Genomic DNA, 24909 nt, shown 5'->3' on the forward strand with positions numbered 1-24909 from the left:
TTAAGGTAGAAATACGTTAGCATCACGAGATTTACAGTCATTCGAACATAATGGCAGAGCAACAAGAAGAAAGTGCAGAAATATGTATGTTTCATTCCCAAAAAGGGTCATATAGGCCTACTCCATTGTTTGGATATTTCGGATTTGAGGAAAGTGATGTTGATCAGGTAAGTCACGAGACTTGTACAAACTGTGCTCTTGTTCCGTCCAAACGTGAAATATCAAGAGTTTCAAAAGCTGAAGACACAAGCCGCAACCATAAAAAATCCCCGACCATCCACGACACAGACAACAATAACGGATCGTGTATCATGTAAGTTAGCCAAGGATATGTGTCCAATAGCAGCAAGGGGTTTAAAAAAATATTGCCACATAAAAGGCATATCTAAGGCATTTTTTATTCAAAAATGTTTTGTTTTTATTTTAGTTTAATTCTAATTTGATATAAATATATATTAGAGCCCTGCATTTCAGCCTTTTTACGCCCATTGGGTCGGGTTTCGGACCAATTTTAACATCACAGTTGATATGCGGCCAGGCCTCTGGATTTTTTAGGCTTCTCCACCTTTATATATAATAATTTAATTAAAAGAAACGTTGAGACAATGATAAATTATAAAAGAAAGACGTTTAACCTATCGCACGAGTCCACCACGCACATTTACAATGCACCTGTTACAACGGTGTTTAGCGTCTCCGCCAGCAGCAGGACCTTCAGCGCATCGGGGAATATGGAGAACTGAATAAAAACCTTAAATACTGTGCATAATCTATAAAAGACGACTTTCGGTAGTCATGTAAAAAATGCGGTGTAAAGCCTTGAATTTTAATTGATGCATAGCGAATGTGTAAGGTAAGGCAACCTGCATGTTTATTTCGTTTCATGTTTATTTCATTTTGTTTTGATTAATTATTTTTCTGCACCCCGCCGGGACTGCGAGCAACAGAGCAGCCCCCCTCCGCTTTTTAAAAAATAGTGTGTTGATAATAAACATTTAAACTAACATTGTTATATGCTGAAAATATATATATTATATAGACGTTATTGTAGGCAAGTGAATTGTTGATTTGAGAGGCTCATTTGATCAAACAAGTCGTCAACATGACGTTAGCTGTCGGCCGCTATCCGCTTGGTCATTATCAAAAACCTTAATTTAACAAACAAAAAAGGCTCTAAAATAAGTAAAAGATATTTTATAATTTTGACAGTTAAAACTGAACTGCTTTAATTGCTGCAATAGTCGTACAGCTGTAAGGAATCTGTGTAAGCAGTTATTTTTGTTATTTCTGCGGATTTCTTTCGCAAAATCTGTGCGGAATTTTGCGGAATTATTTTAAATGTTTTAAAAAGATCTAAGAGAATGGGAGCTGTGGATATTACAAAACAATAAAATATTTTATATAGGCCTATAAAATGTATATAATATTATATAAATGGCTGTAAAGTGTAATAAAAATACTGAAGTAAATAGAAGTTCTTCACTAAAAGAATGATCGTATTTTTAATCGTGATCAAAAGTTTGAGCAAAACAATCGTGATCATCATTTTTCCTGTAATCGTGCAGCCCTAACTTGTTGTTAACTTGTATCAAAGTGAATTTACTAAAAGCCCTTTTTTCGCCTAGAAAAATAGTCCCTGACCAACTGTGAACAGCAACACACAGTTTTATGTTGCTAAGGGTGCTGTGCAGTGATACACAGAATTATTGTGTGCAGCGGTCAATTTCATTCCTTAATTCAGAATCAAGCGCTGAAATGAACCAAGGCTGGTCACATAACTGATTGTTTCTGTTGTTTGCTTTAGTCAGCTGTCAGTTGTGCTTGATACTGCTGTGTCAGCTTCCCTCAAACCCATCTTCCTGTCTCACCACGTACTTCAGTTCACCTACAGCATTTTGGCACGCCCCTCCCCAAAGAAAATTCATGACATAAAACAACCTCAAACATAGAATTTGAATTAAACAAAACTTTTTTAAATACACAGTATAGTGCTGTTGGTTAATAGCCTTATTTTTGGGGGGCTTAATTGCACAGAATTTATAATGACATGAATTGTCATAGGGATTAGGGATGTTTATTAATCTTTGATTTATCGTCGATAAGAATTAAATCGATAAAACTTGTGGCGCCTGTGCAAAATGCATACAGCCGCGGGAAAAAATGAAGTGAGCGTACAGAAGTTAAATTATGATCACAACGTCAAACACAAACTTGGGTTTTCTAACATCATTCGAGACGAGGCTGGCTGCCAACGCAATGAAATGGCATCCGCAGTGGATCTGATAGGGTCCAATACAGAAAATGCAAATACGGTTAGGATACTGAAAGCAAAGACCCTCTTCAGGGAAGCCTGCAAGATTAGCATAGCAACGCTGCTAACACTGCTATACACAGGGAAGGAGACCAGAAGCCGTTTTTAATGAACAGATTGAAATGTAATCTTAAATTCTGGCAAGAAACTGTAAACTGTAACTGATGGTCGGTACACTTTGAAAGCTCGCAACATATATCACTGATCATTATTGACTGGCGAGGCGCTACATGCTAGCCAAATTGACGGTTGCGTGTTTTCTAATGATAGTTGCCATCATTGTAATATACTGTAAGCGTCTTTGCTGAAAGTACACCGCTGGTCTAAGCTCCGATGATGAGGGGAAAAGCGCCCTTTGTGTGCTTCTTGGATATAATAATTACAACAAACGATGCATCAAATGCTAGGGAAGGTAGGTGAACAACTAGAAAAATAACACGTGATGATAATGAAACTTTTATTTTGACATATCATGGACGCATGGACTTTCATGCGACTGTTGCAGAGTGCCCTGTGTCTATTGGCGCTTTTCCATTGCATAGTACCCCACGGTTTGGTTTAGTTTGGGTCGGGTCAGCTTACTTTTGGGACCTTTTCCATTGGGTGCAGTACGTAGTACACAATACTTTTTTCTAGGGGTGGCACGGTCCATGAAAAAAATCCAAACCGTTCGGTTCGCTTGTCTCGGTTCGGAGCGCGTGTGTACCGCACGGTTCAACGGTTCATGGCATGCGCAATGTAGTCTCATGCCCTGTATGTGACCTCAGATTGCGTGTTTCCCTTTCGCGCGAAAGAAGAGAAGAGGTGACTGGTTTCGAGTATAAGTACTGCAGGTTATGTTACGTATAGAAATGGCAAGTGGGAGAGAAAAGGAAGTCTGCCCGCAGTTGGAGGATGCGCCAGCGTCGTATAAGTTTGGTGTGTGGAAACATATTTTTATTTCATGTTACCTATGATGACAGCGGAAATAAAACAATAGATTGAACTGCTCGAACAGCCACAGGAGACCGCCTTCTCTCCGACCATTTATCTAATCTGAGGTACTGACAACAATGTTTTACGTCTTTTCATATTCAGCGCTATTTTTAGCCTTTCATTGATAAAATTAAAGCGGCTGATTTCCGCGTAGTTTCATTTTGCTAGCGTGTGAAAGTTGCGCGATCTTATTTCATAAATTTTCCCTCAAAGTAATCAGGACAGAAGTGGACAAAAGAGACGGATTTAAATATTACAGGTGTAAAGGTTATGTTTCTCTCTCGTCCACATATACTCTCAGTATTAAAGCAGCCTCTCAGTGATAAATCTAAGAGCTACACTGAAGTTGGCATTCTAATAAATGCAAGTTATCTTTGTGTGCTAAAAATGCACACAAAGTTCATGTAGATGGCAATACACATTCTCTTTTTTGCCAAATAAATGAAAAGCATGTTGAAATCATCAATGTCTTCCCTCTTGCTGTTTAAAAATCTCACCTGGCTTTCCTCAGGGATGGTCCCAATAATGTGCTTAAAGTCAAATTCAGTTTGTGCATGATTACATGATATAACTTTTTTTTTAATACTGTATCCTAAATTATGGATAATTAATACATTAATAAGATAATACATTCCTGGAGTGTTAAAAATGTAAAGAAAAAATAACAACAAGAACCGTACTGAACCGAGAACCGTGACCATAGAACCGTGATACGAACCGAACCGAGGGTTTTGTGAACCGTGCCACCCCTACTTTTTTCATACTACCTCGGTTGGGGTACCAAGCGACCCGAGCTGATACCAAACGTGACGCGAAAACACAGTAGATCACTGATTGGTTGGAGAGAATCGTCACTGCAGCGTCATCGCTATAATGTAAAAGATTAGCTTTACCTTTAGTGCTAGCTTGCGCTGTCTCGAGCAAACATGTTGTCATCCGTGCTCTGCTACAGCATAAGTTCCCAAACTCCGTTTTAGCGATGAAAAACATCCACAAGTTGAGAATCAGAAACACCATAACAGTTTTTTTCCCAACTTGCAGTTTGTGGCAGAACATTCACGACGAGCACGTCAGCATTATATGCTTAAATGCAACTTCAATGAGGCTCAGCGGAGCGCCGTCGGCTGATGACACGGATGTTAAACAGAAACTGTCATGTGTGACAGAGGTAACGTTAGTGATAAACACGAAATGCAAGCGTCTATTTGTGGTGGCCAATTTAAATTTTATGGCGGACTGAGAAATAAATAAATGTATGGGAATGCACACCGACGCTCTCACTTGTATGATGTCACAGCAGTAGGCAGCGCAAATATAACGACACGCCTATAATCCCTCCCACCACAAAGTGATACCAAACTCGATGGAAAAGCTTACCACGCCCAAGTGAGGTGAGCTGACCCGACCCAAACTTAACTAAATCGTGGGGTACTATGCAATGGAAAAGCGCTATATTAGTCATCATTATAATTCTTTACGAGATACGTTTAAATTGATGATTTTATCAAAACACCAACTACATTGATTCATTTTACAATCCCATTAACATGTTGTTTAGACAGAATAAAATCTTTTAATTTGCATGAGGAAGCTGGCGTTTTTACGCACACTTTTATGTCATTGGCTATATGTCACTTCAGTATAGTATATATTGCACTATTACACTTAACAATTAGTCCATTGATTGATTGTTTACTTAAAAAATAATTGAATATGGGAAATTGCATAAATTGACATCCCTAATAGGGATGGACCAATAAATCGACTGATGATGCTTGCTATGCTTCTCAATGAATTACGGTAAAATGCTGCTACATCCAAAAGCCAGAGGGCGCTCCTGTTCATAAACTCTATGGGCGTTTTCACATTAGCACTTTTGGAGCGCACCCGGGTTCGATTGACATCAGAGTTCGGTACATTTGGATGATGTGAACGCTGTCTTCCGAACTCTGGTGCGCCCCCGCGAAACATACTCGAGTCCGCTTAAAAAGGGTGGTCTGGGGTCCGGTTCATGTGAACTCCAGATCGGTTCGCTGCTAATGTGAGCGCAATCGTACCAAATCGCGGAAGTGAACCACTGTTATTACCGTATTATATGGAATGTCCCACCAAAACAGACGTGTGTGTTAGAATGCATACTGCATAGAATGCTTGCTTGACTTTTGTTCTTATTTTTTTAAACCTTTGGTTTTGTTTTCAAAGAAATAATACAGAAACGCACTTGCGTCTGTCTGCCCCAAACATACTAAAGTCGTTTCGATGACAACGGTCTGACCGCCGACGTCAATTTTTGCGGAGGCATTCAGAAATCATCTCTCTGCTTGCAGTTCGTCAAACACGCTTGTCGTCTTCTCATTTACAGCGATTGCCAAGCAACATGAGAACGCGCCGGCTGCAGCTTGATGATGCAAGCGTACCGCGGTTCGGATTCAAAAATAATATGTGAACACAGTCCATGGGGGGCATGGGGAGGGGGGGCAATCGAACCGTTTACTCATGCATCTCCAAGAAATGGCTTAAGCATATATTTATATTGCTGTTCTTCAAACCTTTTCAGGTATTTTCATGATAATAAAGAATTTGTATAATGAACAGGTTTGACGACGTTATAAACGAAAGCCATAGTACATGTAAAGGTTGTGCATAATATCCGCTGTGCGATTCAGAATAGTTATCAGCCAGGTATTATTAGTGTGTATTGGCATTTATCGTTCCATTCCTAGTCATAAAACCTGGGCCCCCCTGGCACCATCTCATGCCCACTGACCTTTGAGAACCACTGACCTACAGTAATAATGCATCTCACTGCCTCTGTGTTTGTGTGGGCCAGGGCAAACAAACAGTTCAGCAGGGGTTTGGGGGATAAATACCCGGGTAAGGATGGCAGTAAGGAATGTTGTTAGATGAGTCAACCACCCGCGCTCAGTTTGCCTTGCCTTTGTCGCCTTGTAGTACAGTATGTAATCGTGTCTGACTCTACAGAAACAAAAAACTGTGATCCTTTGAACACGAAAGACAGAACAAGGTGTGTTCTTTTTGTTATGTGCATTATACAGATTTGTTTTAAGTGTTAGCAACGCATAGGTCATAGAGTTTGATTCCCATGGAATAAACATACAAATAAAAGCTATACCTTGAATGCACTGTAAGTTACTCTGGATGAAAGTGCCTATGTAGGCCAAATGCGAAAATCATAGCTGTTGGTCCCTTTGAGATCAATAAGACTTAGTTTAAAAAGTGCTTTCATTATTTTTTATCTTTTTGCAATAATAATGTTATTATGTTGTGCTCTTAAATAGCTCAGTGGTAGGGCATTGCATTAGCAGCGCAAAAGGTAATGAGTTCGAACTCAGGGAACACACAGGCTGATAAAAAAATGTATACCTTGTAATGCACTGTAAGTTGCTTTGGATTAACGAGTCTGCCAAATGAATAAATGTAAATGTAATTGTTTGCCCACACAGCTAATTGTAACATTACATGCCATCGCCTGCAACAGTAGATCTTGCTAGCAAATATTCTGAAACATTTACATTGTGGTTTTTGTGTAAACCAGTCTGTTTTCAAAGTGATTAGCTTTACAATGCCAAATAAAAGACTCTCTCGTTCTTTCCTGATGCTCCAGCTCCTCACAGCACGCGGTCCGAGCTGTTGCCGTGGTGATGTTCCACGTACGATGCTCTGTGTTTCTGAGATCTGAATTCTCATTATGCCCTTTAGGGTGTCAGTTCTTTATAATCCCAATGGCTGCCATAGTAACACAGCATTCCCAGGTTTAATCAAGAGATGATTAGAAAGTCATCCACGGGAATGAAGATGATTCATTCACCACCTTGACAAAAAACTGGTGCTCAGAATGGGAAAAAATAGAAATTTGTATTCGCTTAGTCTCATTGTGATAAGTGTGACCTCGGTAATGTGACATATAGTCGAAAATATACAACATATACAATAAGCTTAGTTTTATATTTGGGATTTAATAGGGTTGTGAAAGTAGAACATGATGCTTTTGGTTAATAATATTTTTTCTGGTTGCTTGGTTACATCAGCAGAAGTTTTTGAAAGGCGAGAAATTACATTTTGATGAAAAGTTGTTAATGCGTATGAATGGATCTGTTTTGGTGTAATTTGTGGCATAGATGTGTCCACATAGCTAAATAGGCATTAGGAGTGCAATAGATATTCAATTTGATCCCCAGGGAACATGCACTAATAAAAAATGTATACCTTGTAATGCACTGTGCGTAATTTGCTTTGGATGAAAGAGTCTTCTAAATGCATACAGTAAATGTAAATGTGTGCAAAAGATTGTTTTAATATTACTATATTTATACACTTCTCTTAAATCAAAAAGCATTCGTTTTCAATACAGTAGATGAAAGGTTATGGTTTATAGGTTAAATGTGTGATGTAGTACATTACAGGTCCCAAAGCACAATCTGCATTAGGCCTGGGTCACACTGAATGATTTTCAGTCTAATGTGCTACAGTTGTCCTAAAGAGTAATGCATGCTTTACCAGCATCAACACACAATGGACAGCTGATGGATCTGGTTGCACTCAAACATTCACTACTGCTCCGTTAATTGCAGCTGGAACGTTGCAGACTGCTGCTGTTCCAAATCAACATTGTATGGAATTCTGTACTTGGAATTCTGAACAGATGTGGGATAACATTTGGATTGTCTTATCTAAAACATGTAAATCAACATGCCTTGCCTTGTGTTTTATTCAGAGATTGAAGGGTGAAGGTTCAGGACAGGTATAAGAGGCCTAGATGGTAAACTAATTTATAAAGATCTTAAAACAACACGATTTTGCATAAAATAGAGGTTAATTAATGCGTAAGCATGTAGGCAAGGTTAAAATGTTTTTGTTAAAATACACTACATTTCCAAAAGCACAGGCCCATTAAACTTAACACATTCACAATGGCAGCATAGCATTGAAGTTAAAAAGATGCAGTCCATTAAGATAAGCTAAACAGACTTTCTGGCATAGAGATCCTAAGAAAGGGATGAGTCTGGATGGATGGTCTGGATCTTTTCCTTTGCCACTATGTAATGTAGCTTAGCGTTGCTTTAAATGGGATTCATCAAAAAGTGCAGACAGTTAGCACACTTAGAGGCAGTTTCCCGGACAGGGCTTATCCTAGTCCCAGACTAAAATGCATGTTTGAGCTGCCTTAATTTGAGAACACCTTGTACTGACACATCTTAAAGGATTAGTCCATTTTCTTAAAAAAAATCCATATAATTTACTCACCACCATTTCATCCAATATGTTGATGTCTTTCTTTGTTCAGTTGAGAAGAAATTATGTTTTTTGAGGAAAACATTCCAGGATTTTTCTCATTTTAATGGACTTTAATGGACCCCAACACTTAACAGTTTTAATGCAGTTTAAAATTGCAGTTTCAAAGCACTCTAAACGATCTCAAATGAGGCATAAGGGTCTTATCTAGCAAAATGATTGTCATTTTTGGCAATAAAAATAAAAATATGCACTTTCAAACCACTTTTTTTTCTCTTCTTCCTCCAGCTGTGTGACGAGCCAGCGCGACCTCACGTAATTGCGTAATGCCATTGAAAGGTCACGTGTTACATATATTAACCCTATTTGCAGACCATTTTAAACAATAAACTGACACAAAGACATTAATTTGTCTCATTCCACATACATCAACGTCAGAACGGTCCTCTTTCTCCACACTTGTAAACACTGGAGCGTAGTTTCGATACGACATCTGTAACCTCTTGACGTGATGACGTATATGGCACGTCATAGGACTGGAGGAAGACAAGAAGTTGTGGTTTATAAGTGCATATTTTTATGCCAAAAATGACAATCGTTTCACTAGATAAGACCCTTATGCCTCGTTTGAGATCGTTTAGAGTCCTTTGAAACTGCAATTTTAAAACTGTTCAGTGTTGGGGTCCATTAAAGTCCATTAAAATGAGAAAATTCCTGGAATGTTTTTCTCAAAAAACATAATTTCTTCTCGACTGAACAAAGAAAGACATCAACATTTTGGATGACATGGTGGTGAGTAAATTGTCTGTTTTTTTTTTTTAAGAAAATGGACTAATCCTTTAACACATAGCAGTGCCATTGGTTTGTCTCAAGATGCACACCAGTATTGTTTTTTTGTAAGGTTTGTTTGTAAAAACGACTTAAATGTCCTAAAATAACTAAGCCCTAGTCCTGGATTAATATTAACCGTGTCCGGGTAATTGTCCCTTAATTTACAATTTGTTATCAGACTCCAAATATGTATGTATGAACATCTTTGTTCTCCATTTTTGGATACATTTTGGAAAGTCCAATGTCAGTTATATTGTAGTGGTGTATCATGGTTTGAGAAAGATATCATCAAAGGTGTCATCTCTAGAGACCAAATGTAAATGTAGATAAAAACTTCCTCTCATGCTGAGCAGCTTTCTCTAAAGATATCAATCTCATTGTGTACAAAGGATAAAATTGTGTTATATCTTCTATTGATGGTTTATAGGTAAAATGTAGTGCAACATATGTGTCAGAAATCTGAACCTGTTTCTTATCTGTGCTGGGTTTCGTTTAATTATTAAAGATAACTACTGAACCAACACAATGAGCAGTCGTGTCATAAGGCACTGCTAGATAAGAGTGCCATTTTATCAGCTCCATGTTAAATTCACTGTTCGGTTGTTCTCAATGTTGAATCTGCATTGAGCAATTTTATGCATTTCATAAACTCCGATATTAAGGATTCTTCACATTTTCTCAAGAAACTGTAGATTTTGAAATTATAAAAAGGCCATTTTGCAATTTCAATGGCAAAGAAACGGCTTTGAGATTGCCATTTACCTCTTCTCACATCTTCTGACCCGGTGATGTCACCCTTTAAGGAAATGTGACACTTGTTCAAGCAGAATTTTAACTGCCTTTGTAATCTGACCCGCTGGCCGAAAGCTGTTGAGCTAAGTGTATTTCACAAAGAGTAACATTACACATTGTCAGGAATTTGCAGTTTGCTAGGTTTGCTAGTATTTAGTTTAGCTGCACGATACTGAAGATATGCTGTAACTTACTAAATAATGCAGTATATGATATGCGATACACGATAATGCTTTACATTTGTAGAATAATAACAAAATATATATGTATATAACTATATAGAAAGTATCTCGCCATTTTTTTCTGCTCTCTGCATCAACCTACAGTAAAACTTTGACAATACAGAACTTTTTAAACTATTAAGATCATTAAATTATTGCAATACAAACCATTGCAATATATGTATTGTAATAAGCATATTTGCAATATTTTCAGTAATTTTGATATCTTGCAACTATGGGAGGTTATTGTTAAAAAGGTATCTATAAAAATGTATTATAAAAAAATCTATCTGACACTTTAATGGTAAAAAAAAATAGGAACAAAATAACATTTCTGTGTTTAAATTAACATTGCAATGCAGGGCTCAACATAAAGGACTTCCCGGTGGCCCGTGGCAAGCTTGAGAGACGTTCGGGCTGGTAAAAAGTATTGTCACTTGCCTGGTCAGTCAGGTCAGTGCTTCACCCTCAGTCACTAAAATATATTTTCATCAATGTATATTATTTAACATCTTGGAAGAAGACATTAAATTGGGTAAAACACGACCAAAGAAACGGTGCAATATTTTGCACAGTTTGCTGTCAGTTTACAGGTAAAGCAGAAAAGTTGGGAGCCTGTTTTCGTTGGAACATGTCTGTTTTATATGTAAACAAATATATTTAACTTTTCAGTTATTATTTTTAAATATGTGACAGACATTTTTTATTCGGGCCAGTTAAAAAAATTGTTTGCGTTGAGCCCTGCAATGCTAAATGCAAATTAATTAAAATAAACAATAATTAAAAACAGAAGAAAAAAATTTTGCACTATTTATATCCACTCATATGATAGATATTTCGAAATGATGTATTGATGCAATGCATAAACAATCCAAATCGATCTTCATATCGATTGATCAGTGGTTTCCAACATCTCCAAGTCTGAGAGTTGCCCGCCAAAGCACAGTAATAGCCCCAATCTTATTATTTATTTATTACTTATTTTTTATCTTAGCTTCTTATAAAAGTTGATATGTTTTATCACTGTTTAAAATGTTAACAAGTAAAATAACATAAATCAACAAGTAAACCCAAATGTTTTGAGTGGACTATATAAAAAAGTAGCCCTCCAGATCCATTGTGATAGCCCTTGTGGACAAAAAGGTCAGAGACCCCTGATATAGATATTATTTGAGACGTTTTTGACACTTTGCACATCTTCCTGCAGTTTCTGTTTCTTTTGTTCTCAAAATGCATTTATGCATGGACTATCTCCATGTGGGCCAGATTGCACTAGTATACAAAGCAATGCTAGTAACATCCAAAAAACAAATATAGAAAACTCCTGTGAGATGCGATTTTTAGCTGTTGATTTTTTTTAATGCTGGATCAAATGGTTTACTTATAAAAAATGACACCCCTTATAAGGGATTCTAACTGCTATGGTATCAATAGTTTATCATCAACTAAGAATAAGTAATCATTTTTCACACATTTGATCTTTTGCAAAGTCAAAGTGGTTTAAAAATAAAAGCAGCACTTCTCCTTCACAAGCCACACGATTTAAGACGTCATTCGTGTCTGCAAGAGCAAACAGTACAACGAGTTAAAAAACAAAGTCTAAAAACAATTTTTAATGATGATGCTTGCCTTATACGCACTATTACTATACAGTAATTAATTATTTGTGGATACTTCACAGTAGCCATCCGTCCAGCTGCCTTGAACAGTGTAAAGTAACACGATGAGTTGAGGGTAAAGCGAGCACAATGGGAAGCTGAAGTCTGCTGTGAATGGGAGGAAGTGTTGCACAAGAGGAAGTGGCCAGAGCACCTCCCATACCTTACCACCATGCCATTTGTGAAGTCTGCAAAAACTGACTCAAAGCTGGGTTGAATATTAAAGCATGATTATTATGTCAGATTTACCTACGGAGTCTTGTGGTCAGTTGTTAGACTGGAGCTTTAAGTACAGTAGTTGTATTGATGCCGTTGACACATGAACACTGATTCTGTGGTAAAGGACAAACAAAGGCAATTTTTAAATGAAATGGGAAATGCTGTTCATTCATTGTTTGGGACAGTTGCCAATGCTTGCCAACTGAATCTTTTGAAATTGCATATTTATTTATAGTGGTAATTAGTATTAGACTGACTCTATTTTTCTCTCTCTTTCTCCCCCTCATCTGTTTGCAGACTGTTAGTTTTTCAGCAGGACTACGACCTTGGCCCAGCGCCTGGGTAGGCCTCACGTCTGAAACCTCTGCTTTTCTGTTGGTAAGCATCACTACAACTTGCAGTCCATTCAAATGTATTTTAGTTGCAGTGAAATCATTTTACTATTAGAACGGTTATTAAGTCAAATTAAAATACTACTTTATTATAACTATTGTGATGTCACTGGTTTATAACACTTACAGTAACACACAGTGCTATTATAATTATTGTGATTATGATGTCACTGGCATTTACAGTAGTACACAGCCTGTTGTGAGTATAACACAGCCTGTTGTGATGTCACTAGCATTTACAGTAGAACACAGCCTGTTGTGATGTCACTAGCATTTACAGTAGCGCACAGCCTGTTGTGATGTCACTAGCATTTACAGTAGAACACAGTCTGTTGTGCTATCACTAGCATTTACAGTAGAACACAGCCTGTTGTGATGTCACTAGCATCTACAGAATAACACAGCCTGTTGTGATGTCACTAGCATTTACAGTAGAGCACAGCCTGTTGTGATGTCATTAGCATTTACAGTAGAACACAGCCTGTTGTGATGTCACTAGCATCTACAGAACAACACAGCCTGTTGTGATGTCACTAGCATTAACAGTAGAACACAGTCTGTTGTGATGTCATTAGCATTTACAGTAGAACACAGCCTGTTGTGATGTCACTAGCATCTACAGAATAACACAGCCTGTTGTGATGTCACTAGCATTTACAGTAGAGCACAGCCTGTTGTGATGTCATTAGCATTTACAGTAGAACACAGCCTGTTGTGATGTCACTAGCATCTACAGAACAACACAGCCTGTTGTGATGTCACTAGCATTAACAGTAACGCACAGCCTGTTGTGATGTCATTAGCATTTACAGTATCACACAGTCTGTTGTGATGTCACTAGCATCTACAGTACAACACAGCCTGTTGTGATGTCACTAGCATTAACAGTAACGCACAGCCTGTTGTGATGTCATTAGCATTTACAGTATCACACAGCCTGTTGTGCTATCACTAGCATTTACAGTATAACAGTCTGTTGTGCTGAAACTAGCATTTACAGTATAACACAGCCTGTTGTGATGTCACTAGCATCTACAGAATAACACAGCCTGTTGTGATGTCACTAGCATTTACAGTAGAGCACAGCCTGTTGTGATGTCATTAGCATTTACAGTAGAACACAGCCTGTTGTGATGTCACTAGCATCTACAGAACAACACAGCCTGTTGTGATGTCACTAGCATTAACAGTAACGCACAGCCTGTTGTGATGTCATTAGCATTTACAGTATCACACAGTCTGTTGTGATGTCACTAGCATCTACAGTACAACACAGCTTGTTGTGATGTCATTAGCATTTACTGTATAGCACACCTGGTGTGATGTCACTGGCATTTACACTATCACACAGCCTGTTGTGATGTCACTAGCATCTACAGAACAACACAGCCTGTTGTGATGTCACTAGCATTTACAGTAACGCACAGCCTGTTGTGATGTCATTAGCATTTACAGTATCACACAGTCTGTTGTGATGTCATTAGCATTTACAGTATCACACAGTCTGTTGTGATGTCACTAGCATCTACAGTACAACACAGCTTGTTGTGATGTCATTAGCATTTACTGTATAGCACACCTGGTGTGATGTCACTGGCATTTACACTATCACACAGCCTGTTGTGATGTCACTAGCATCTACAGAACAACACAGCCTGTTGTGATGTCACTAGCATTAACAGTAACGCACAGCCTGTTGTGATGTCATTAGCATTTACAGTATCACACAGTCTGTTGTGATGTCACTAGCATCTACAGTACAACACAGCTTGTTGTGATGTCATTAGCATTTACTGTATAGCACACCTGGTGTGATGTCACTGGCATTTACACTATCACACAGCCTGTTGTGATGTCACTAGCATCTACAGAACAACACAGCCTGTTGTGATGTCACTAGCATTTACAGTAACGCACAGCCTGTTGTGATGTCATTAGCATTTACAGTATCACACAGTCTGTTGTGATGTCATTAGCATTTACAGTATCACACAGTCTGTTGTGATGTCACTAGCATCTACAGTACAACACAGCTTGTTGTGATGTCATTAGCATTTACTGTATAGCACACCTGGTGTGATGTCACTGGCATTTACACTATCACACAGCCTGTTGTGATGTCACTAGCATCTACAGAACAACACAGCCTGTTGTGATGTCACTAGCATTTACAGTAACGCACAGCCTGTTGTGATGTCATTAGCATTTACAGTATCACACAGTCTGTTGTGATGTCACTAGCATCTACAGTACAACACAGCTTGTTGTGATGTCATTAGCATTTACTGTATAGCACACCTGGTGTGATGTCACTGGCATTTACACTATCACACAGCCTGTTGTGATGTCACTAGCATCTACAGAACAACACAGCTTGTTGTGATGTCATTAGCATTTTCTGTATAGCACAGCCTGTTTTGATGTTGCTGGCATTAACAGTAGAACACAGCCTGTTGTGATGTCACTAGCATTTACAGTAGAACACAGTCTGTTGTGCTATCACTAGCATTTACAGTATAACAGTCTGTTGTGCTGAAACTAGCATTTACACTATCACACAGCCTGTTGTGATGTCACTAGCATCTACCGAACAACACAGCCTGTTGTGATGTCACAAGCATTTACAGTTGAACACAGCCTGTTGTGATGTCACTAGCATTTACAGTAGAACACAGCCTGTTGTGATGTCACTAGCATTTACAGTAGAACACAGCCTGTTGTGATGTCACTAGCATTTACAGTAACGCACAGCCTGTTGTGATGTCACTAGCATTTACAGTATCACACAGTCTGTTGTGATGTAACTAGCATCTACAGTACAACACAGCTTGTTGTGATGTCATTAGCATTTACTGTATAGCACACCTGGTGTGATGTCACTAGCATCTACAGAACAACACAGCCTGTTGTGATGTCACCAGCATTTACAGTAACACACAGCCTGTTGTGATGGCATTTGCATTTTCTGTATAGCACAGCCTGTTGTGATGTTGCTGGCGTTAACAGTATCACACAGCCTGTTCTGATGTCACTGGCATTTACAGTAATGCACAGCTTGTTGTGATGTCATTAGCATTTACTCTATAGCACCTCTGGTGTGATGTCACTAGCGTTTACAGTATCACACAGCCTGTTGTGATGTCACTGCCATTTACATAAATGCACAGCCTGTTGTGATCTTGCTGGCATTAACAGTAGAGCACAGCCTGTTATGATGTCATTAGCATTTACTGTATAGCAAACCTGGTGTGATGTCACCAGCATTTACAGTAATGCACAGCCTGTTGTGATGTCACTAGCATCTACAACACAGCTTGTTGTGATGTCATTAGCATTTGCTGTATAGCACAGCCTGTTGTGATGTTGCTGGCATTAACAGTAGAGCACAGCCTGTTGTGATGTCATTAGCATTTACTGTATAGCAAACCTGGTGTGATGCCACCAGCATTTACAGTAACTCACAGCCTGTTGTGATGTCACTGGCATTTACAGTAGAACACAGCCTGTTGTTCTATCACAGTATTTACAGTAGCGCACAGCCTGTTGTGATGTCATTAGCTTTTACAGTAGAGCACAGCCTGTTGTAATGTCACTGGCATTTACAGTAGAGAATAGCCTGTTCTGATGTCATTAGCATTTACTGTATAGCACACCTGGTATCATGTCACTAGCATTTACAGTTGAACACAGCCTGTTGTGATGTCGCTGGCATTGACAGTCGAAAAACAGCCTGTTGTGATATCACTACCATTTACAGTAGTGCACAGCCTGTTGTGATGTCGCTGGCATTAACAGTCGAACAAATCCTGTTGTGATGTCACTAGCATTTAGAGTAGAACAAAGCCTATTGTGATGTCACAGTTATTTACAGTATCACAAAGCCTTTTGTGATGTCATTAGCATTTACTGTATAGCACACCTGGTGTGATGTCACTAGCATTTACAGCATAACACAGCCTTTTGTGATGTCATTAGCATTTACTGTAGCGCACAGCCTGTTGTGATGTCACTAGCATTTACAGTAGAACACAGCCTGTTGTGATGTCGCTGGCATTAACAGTCGAACAAATCCTGTTGTGATGTCACTAGCATTTAGAGTAGAACAAAGCCTATTGTGATGTCACAGTTATTTACAGTATCACAAAGCCTTTTGTGATGTCATTAGCATTTACTGTATAGCACACCTGGTGTGATGTCACTAGCATTTACAGCATAACACAGCCTGTTGTGATGTCATTAGCATTTACTGTAGCGCACAGCCTGTTGTGATGTCACTAGCATTTACAGTAGTGCACAGCCTGTTGTGATGTCGCTGGCATTAACAGTCTAACAAATCCTGTTGTGATGTCACTAGCATTTAGAGTAGAACAAAGCCTATTGTGATGTCACTAGCATCTACAGAATAACACAGCCTGTTGTGATGTCACAGTTATTTACAGGATCACACAACCTGTTGTGATGTCATTAGCATTTACTGTATAGCACACCTGGTGTGATGTCACTAGCATTTACAGCATAACACAGCCTGTTGTGATGTCATTAGCATTTACTGTAGCGCACAGCCTGTTGTGATGTCACTAGCATTTACAGTAGTGCACAGCCTGTTGGGATGTCGCTGGCATTCACAGTCTAACAAATCCTGTTGTGATGTCACTAGCATTTAGAGTAGAACAAAGCCTATTGTGATGTCTCAGTTATTTACAGTATCACACAACCTGTTGTGATGTCATTAGCATTTACTGTATAGCACACCTGGTGTGATGTCACTAGCATTTACATCATAACACAGCCTGTTGTGATGTCATTAGCATTTACTGTAGAACACAGTCTGTTGTGCTGAAACTAACATTTACAGTAGAACACAGCCTGTTGCTATGTCACTAGCATTTACTGTAGCGCACAGCCTGTTGTGATGTCATTAGCATTTACAGTATAACACAGCCTGTTGTGATGTCACTAGCATTTACAGTAGAACACAGCCTGTTGCAATGTCACTAGCATTTACTGCAGGGCCTAGCCTGTTGTGATGTCATAAGCATTTACAGTAGAACACAGTCTGTTGTGCTATCACTAGCATTTACTGTAGCGCACAGCCTGTTGTGATGTCATTAGCATTTACAGTAGAACACAGCCTGTTGTGATGTCATTAGCATTTACTGTATAGCACACCTGGTGTGATGTCACTAGCATTTACATCATAACACAGTCTGTTGTGCTGAAACTAGCATTTACAGTATAACACAGCCTGTTGTGATGTCACTAGCATTTACAGTAGAACACAGCCTGTTGCAATGTCACTAGCATTTACTGCAGCGGACAGCCTGTTGTGATGTCATTACCATTTACAGTAGAACACAGTCTGTTGTGCTGAAACTAGCATTTACAGTATAACACAGCCTGTTGTGATGTCACTAGCATTTACAGTAGAACACAGCCTGTTGCAATGTCACTAGCATTTACTGCAGCGGACAGCCTGTTGTGATGTCATTACCATTTACAGTAGAACACAGTCTGTTGTGCTGAAACTAGCATTTACAGTATAACACAGCCTGTTGATGTCACTAGCATTTACAGTAGAACACAGCCTGTTGCAATGTCACTAGCATTTACTGTAGCGCACAGCCTGTTGTGATGTCACTAGCATTTACAGTAGTGCACAGCCTGTTGTGATGTCGCTGGCATTAACAGTCGAACAAATCCTGTTGTGATGTCACTAGCATTTAGAGTAGAACAAAGCCTATTGTGATGTCACAGTTATTTACAGTATCACACAACCTGTTGTGATGTCACTAGCATTTACAGCATAACACAGCCTGTTGTGATGTCATTAGCATTTACTGTAGCGCACAGCCTGTTGTGATGTCACTAGCATTTACAGTAGTGCACAGCCTGTTGTGATGTCACTAGCATTTACAGTAGTGCACAGCCTGTTGTGATGTCGCTGGCATTCACAGTCTAACAAATCCTGTTGTGATGTCACTAGCATTTAGAGTAGAACAAAACCTATTGTGATGTCTCAGTTATTTACAGTATCACACAACCTGTTGTGATTTCATTAGCATTTACTGTATAGCACACCTGGTGTGATGTCACTAGGATTTACATCATAACACAGCCTGTTGTGATGTCATTAGCATTTACTGTAGAACACAGTCTGTTGTGATGTCACTAGCATTTACAGTAGAACACAGCCTGTTGCAATGTCACTAGCATTTACTGTAGCGCACAGCCTGTTGTGATGTCATTAGCATTTACAGTAGTGCACAGCCTGTTGTGATGTCGCTGGCATTCACAGTCTAACAAATCCTGTTGTGATGTCACTAGCATTTAGAGTAGAACAAAACCTATTGTGATGTCTCAGTTATTTACAGTATCACACAACCTGTTGTGATTTCATTAGCATTTACTGTATAGCACACCTGGTGTGATGTCACTAGCATTTACATCATAACACAGTCTGTTGTGCTGAAACTAGCAGTTACAGTATAACACAGCCTGTTGCAATGTCACTAGCATTTACTGCAGCGGACAGCTGTTGTGATGTCATTACCATTTACAGTAGAACACAGTCTGTTGTGCTGAAACTAGCATTTACAGTACAGTAGAACACAGAGCTAGTATAAACTTTGTGCTCTCATTATTAGCAATTAAATTCACATATTTACTGTGATGTGTTGCTGTGTAACTTTTGACCCACACATCAAGACATTTACCAGACTGCTTAGAAGCAAAAACCAAAATATACCTTCTCTGTCAACATGTCAAAGTCATTAAAGTCTACTTCTTCCAAACTCTTTTCTGCATTCTCCTGATATTTGGGAGCAGTAAAGCATTCTGGGTACTGATCTCTTGCTCTCATTTGATTCTGCTGGATTGGAGTGTAGGACATTCTTGATCAGTGTTTCGGTATGTGGATTCTTCCTGCCCTTATGGCTGTTGATGTGTTGCAGGTGCAAACCAGTCTGTGTTCGTCATTCCTCTTAGCATTTGTGATTGGAGATCAGCATTGCATTTTTTCATTACATTTTTAAAAAACATTCTTCACTAAGCAAGCAATCTACAGTTTTTCCAGCAGTGTATCGCATTTCTTTATAGCAGAAGCACGTCTTTATTTAACAAATCTCTGCCCCAGTTTTTACACTACAATGAAGGGGGAAAAACTTGCTTAGCTTCCCCCACCCCCTGTAAGATGGCTATTGCGGAAGTGAATGGCATTAAGAGGACATAAAGAGGACTTGAGTAATGGAGCTTCCTGTTCCTCTAGGATGGTGGCTTATGTAATCACAGGGTCAGAGTTTATGAAAGGTGGCCCTATTTATATGCAAGATTGAGAGGCATCTGAAGCCAGGCAAATAGCTTTGGGGCTTTAAGAGTGTTAAATGAGTACAGAATGTGTCTTAGCCTTCAAGTAGTATAAATATGTATTTTTGTGATGGAAAAAATACTTTATTAGGACCTTGTCTGTGTGGAGTTGTTGTTTTGTATTAAAATAAATATATCACATATAGTCATTTAACTGCTTGTGTCACACAAGAGTGCAAAGTCGTACTTTTTGTAAGGGTACAACCCCAGTGACAGCTGGGATATGTACTGTATTTAGACTTTTTTCATAAGTTATGAATGCAATTGAAAAAACAACAACAAAAATATAAAACCAAAAGTGCATTTATTTAAAAGGTTCAAATCTGTAATTTAAGATGGCACCACCCTTGTGACTCTATTTAGCCTAATTCCTATTATTTATATTTTTTATACTTTTTGTCCCTAGCCACCCATGTTTATTTTGCCTTTGTTTCCATAGACACCCTGGTACACACATAATTGCCCACTTTCAACCAGAGAACACACCTTTATATCTGATGATAGCTCTCTATAAGCTATTGCATAATTACACCCAGACACAGTTTCATGATGCAGCGTTACAGGAGATGCATTCGAATTATATCAGATCTTGTGACTGTAGGGTAATGAAAACATCTTTTTTGAGAGGAGAAGATGGATTTTATGAGTCTGGCAGTTAAGCCTGTGGTCATATTTTGACAGCTTCAGCCCCTCCCTTGAATGTCAGCCAATACTGCCACTGTCTGGTTATGATGAAAATTGCCTCTTCAAGAGGATTTTTCAGTTTAATGGGATTTGCACGATCGCTCTGAGGGATTTGTTATTGGAGAAAACTGTATTATTATTATTAAAGCATGGTTATTTTTAATAGCTGAAGGTATCTGTTATACAATCTGTTTTAATCTTCAAGTCTATAAAGTTTAATCCATGCATTAGTTACTCATTTACATCACAATGCCATTTCTAAGTAAACTTGTGCTGTTGACTTGGCTTGATTTGATTAGATTTTCTAGTGAACACATGGGTTGTGTTTTTACCGGGAGTTGCCAGATCATTGCTGTATGGTTGCTAAAGTATTCCAATATCATTCCTAGATATACAAAAAAAAAAATTCCACTTATTTTATTGTCTGCAAAATGACAATTGTGAGTCTTATCACTTTAAAGCACATGTGATATTACTTTTAAAGTAATAAAACATGCATTTGCAATAATTATAGTAACGTTTGCCTTAAGTTTGAGTAGTACATCACAAAACTGCTCGGTTATAGCGACCTTAAAACTGTTGTATGTTTGCTTTTATAAAGTCACTAACTGGTTTTAAAGTAGCTAAAATAGAACATGATATTTTGGTCTAATGTGGTTTTACTGTTCTGGTGTCTCTAAAGTTTAATAGACACAGGTGGTGTTTGTTTATGTTAATGTGGTGCAGTATAGCAGTGTTGGATTGTGGTACAGGTATTGCTTATGTTGTCCAGCAGGTGGCACCGTCTGCAAAGTCATATGTTGCTTATGTTGTTTGGAGAGCGATGACTGAAGCCAGCTTCATTTTATAATAATGTAACTATTTATTTCTGACCAAATATACTCCTGCAAACCTGAATTGAATCAGACTGCATAATGATTTATCTTTTTTACTATTAAAGAACTCCATATGCAACAGGATTAAGCCAGACTACAATTACACATTCGGGGTGAAAAAGGATTTTTTGTTTGAAAGCAGAGGGTCTGTTCGTTCATTTGATATTGTATGTTTATATATTTAAAGAAGAACAGTTTCTGGAAGGCATTAAACTTCATTAAAAATCATAAATAGTGCTGGCTGGCAATTTGTTTTTAAAAAACGCTGGCAGGAAAGAGTTAAGGCCCAATCCTGGATTAATCGTCCGGGAAACCACCCCATGATGTTTTACATTTTTCTGTATCATTTGGCAATAGTTGCCTTTTTAAGAAACGGCATAACGTTAAGCGATGCATGCCTAGAGGTCTATGAGACATCTTCTAAACATGGGATGGATGTCAGTGTGTTTTGTGAGTCAGTCAGTGCGGTGATCTCATATACATGTTGATGCAGCTGAAGGGAGGGAAAGGATTAGTTAAATATTTATCGGGTTTGCTTCCCTTTCATTTTGAGGGTGTCATATGTACACTGCACTTACCACCCACCCATGAATACCACACATACACATTTCTTCTGGGTAAAGCACTATTGATCTATAAAGGTCAGGAGCAAGATCATTTTCTGTTGAACATCTTTAAGTTTTACAAAGCCGTGTTTAAAACTCTGTGGTCAAAAAAATGCTGGCAAACTTGAGATCAAAATGTATATTTCTTAATACATGTTCCTGGCCTTTAAAGAAAACAATGTTTATTACATTTTCACCACTAAATGGCATGTCATGTTGGTCTTTTGTCACCTACACTGTAAAAAATGATATCAAATTAACACACATTTATTTTTTAAGGATGCACCTGTATCGGTATCGGCTGGATACCAAGCTCATGTACTTATACTTGTACTTGTAAAAAGACCCCGATACCAAAGACTGATATCTCATGTGATGTACTTTATGACACTTTATGACACATTTTATTGTCTTGTTGTCTGTGATTTCTTTAGCACCTTGACAGCTTTGTGACAGGCAGGTAAACATTATATGCATTATGTCCTTGGTTTTGCCCTTTGGAGGTTATTGGAGACTGTGAAACTTTGGCTTTGAAAATCTGTGATGATAAGCACATTAGAATAATTCGTTTTTTATATAGTTGTTAAAAATAAAAATGCTGATATGTTCATTAGTCTCATTGTGTTTATCTTAGAAAATTGCCACATGAAAAAAAACAGTACAACAAGCACCGGTATTCGGTATCGGCGAGTACAAAATATCGGTACTCGCACTCGATCCTTAGAAAGTGGTATCGGTGCATCCCTTATATTTTTATATTACTTTAACAAATTAGTTAAACACTTTAAACTTGTTTTCATAAGTTATGCCAACCTATTACAAGTCAAACTTGAAATAGTAGGTTGAATTGAATTAACCGAGTTGTTTTAACTTCATGCTGCATTTTTTTACAGCGCAGGCAAGAAATAATTTTCAATTTTTACATTTTATGAATCTTTTAAAGCCACTGTTGTAGGCCATGCAGCCTTTCTACAGTCTTAAATGAAATATAAGCAATTTTTTTGCTTGTGGTTTTTAATCGGCTAAAAAGTCACTTTCATATGTGGCTTTAGGTCTGATTCTGTATGAAATTCATGCATTTTAAAATCCCCAACAGTTAATAATATCAAGTTACTGTACTTCCCCCTCATTCATTATTGGCATAACAAAGCTATCATACTGTTCTGATCTAATGGAGTATTTAAGCTTATTGTTATTATTTATTTATTAATAGGGGCATTTATCTAGCTCTGTATAAATGAGAAATTGATTAATGATTGGTGAACTTAAAAAATTGAACAAATGTGACACAAGTGTCTGTGAAATTCAGGCTAAAGTCTAACTTTGAGATTAGGAGGATCAGTTTGATTTCAATCATTGATTTCATATTTATTTCAATCTTTGACCAGATCTGACTCTGTAAATATTAAAGATATCAAGGTTATTTTCACAGACAGTAAATTTCTAAAATAACTTCAGCTATAGCTTTTCACAGACTAGGTCACAGTATTATTCACAGCCTCAATAGCTTGCAAATAAGTTTTATGTCAGCTTTAAAAAAATAAAAATACTGACATAGTATTAAAATATATATCAAATCTGACTATTGGGAGATTCTTGATCAGAATTGTCCTTCAATATTTGTTCAACTTCCAAAATGTTTAATTATATATATAATGTTTATGTATTTGATTTTTTTTAATACAATTTTAATGAAGTATATTTATAGCAGCCCCAGAGATTAGGGAGTGGCCCGCTGTATATGCCACCTACTTCACTGTCAGCAGAGGGCACTCTGTGCCTAAGAAATAATAAACTTGTGCAGCTTAGCGCAAACCCACCGCATGCCATACACCCCCCCAAAAAACCCATTTTGGTTTGACAGCACCCCACCCCACACACTCGGCACGTACAGCTTTCCTGCATGCCAAAGATTTACTCTGAATCATGAATAGTAAAACCACAATGAACATTTAACATTTTCATTGCTAATTAACGATACGTGCCAAAATTATTGGATTTAATTGCAGTGAATAACCCAGTGATAAAAATGGGTGCCAGTGCATTTTCAGGTTGTGAATGGTTTGGGATCCTCTGTTTAATCTGTATGTATAGAGAGAGATTACGTGGCACATTGGCATGTATGCCCACATGCTGTAGTGTACTTTATTATTTACTATATAGTGTTTTTGAATCCTACCATAGTAAATATAATGTATACATTATAGTCTATACTTAAGAATGCAACTTGTACAGTAAATGCTAAAATATACTACAGTATTTTATCTTGAGGGCACCGGTTGTCACATTGAAAACAGGAATGCGTTCAGTTGCTGTATTTTGTGTTCTCAACTTTTATCTCATGTTTCGTTTGGTTTGGTTTTACAGAAGGACCTTTGAAAGATACGATAAGCTTAGCAGCTCCTGAAAGCAACGCATGTTTGTTTATTAAGCAGACTTCCGACACTTTAAACACGGTGGCTTAAAATTCCTTCTCCCAACATTTCGGATGTGGTGCCCCTGTTTTGGCTTATGATATTCGGTTGCCATGGTTTCAAGCTTTGATCGTGAGTGGTACAGTGTAGCGTAAGAGGTCCTATTGAAGAAGAGATTAACCAAAAATCCTGCACTGTACCTCTCTGGCTATCAGCATGTACCACCACCCACTTGTAAATGATGTGAAAAAAATGCATTTGCTAAACGCTTTGCTCCAAAAGCTAGATGAACATATTAAATTGAAATTGTAACCTTA

At 38.1% G+C, this 24909-nt stretch overlaps 1 protein-coding gene across 3 annotated transcripts in view; it reads left to right on the top strand.

Annotated features, from left to right (window-relative positions):
* The window catches only part of fam49bb (family with sequence similarity 49 member Bb), a 75843-nt gene that overhangs the window by 13525 nt on the left and 37409 nt on the right, over positions 1 to 24909 (top strand). The window contains exons 1-2 of one of the 3 annotated variants that reach the window (XM_065294885.1): positions 10815 to 10836; positions 12558 to 12638. The gene's annotated coding sequence lies outside the window, so the exon portion shown is untranslated. Of the gene's footprint in view, positions 1 to 10814; positions 10837 to 12557; positions 12639 to 19534; positions 19559 to 24909 lie in introns of those variants that run through there. The other 2 variants (XM_065294884.1, XM_065294886.2) reach the window with 2 other exon arrangements.

The sequence above is a fragment of the Paramisgurnus dabryanus genome, chromosome 22, assembly GCF_030506205.2.
Source record: "Paramisgurnus dabryanus chromosome 22, PD_genome_1.1, whole genome shotgun sequence".
Classification (NCBI taxonomy): domain Eukaryota; kingdom Metazoa; phylum Chordata; class Actinopteri; order Cypriniformes; family Cobitidae; genus Paramisgurnus; species Paramisgurnus dabryanus.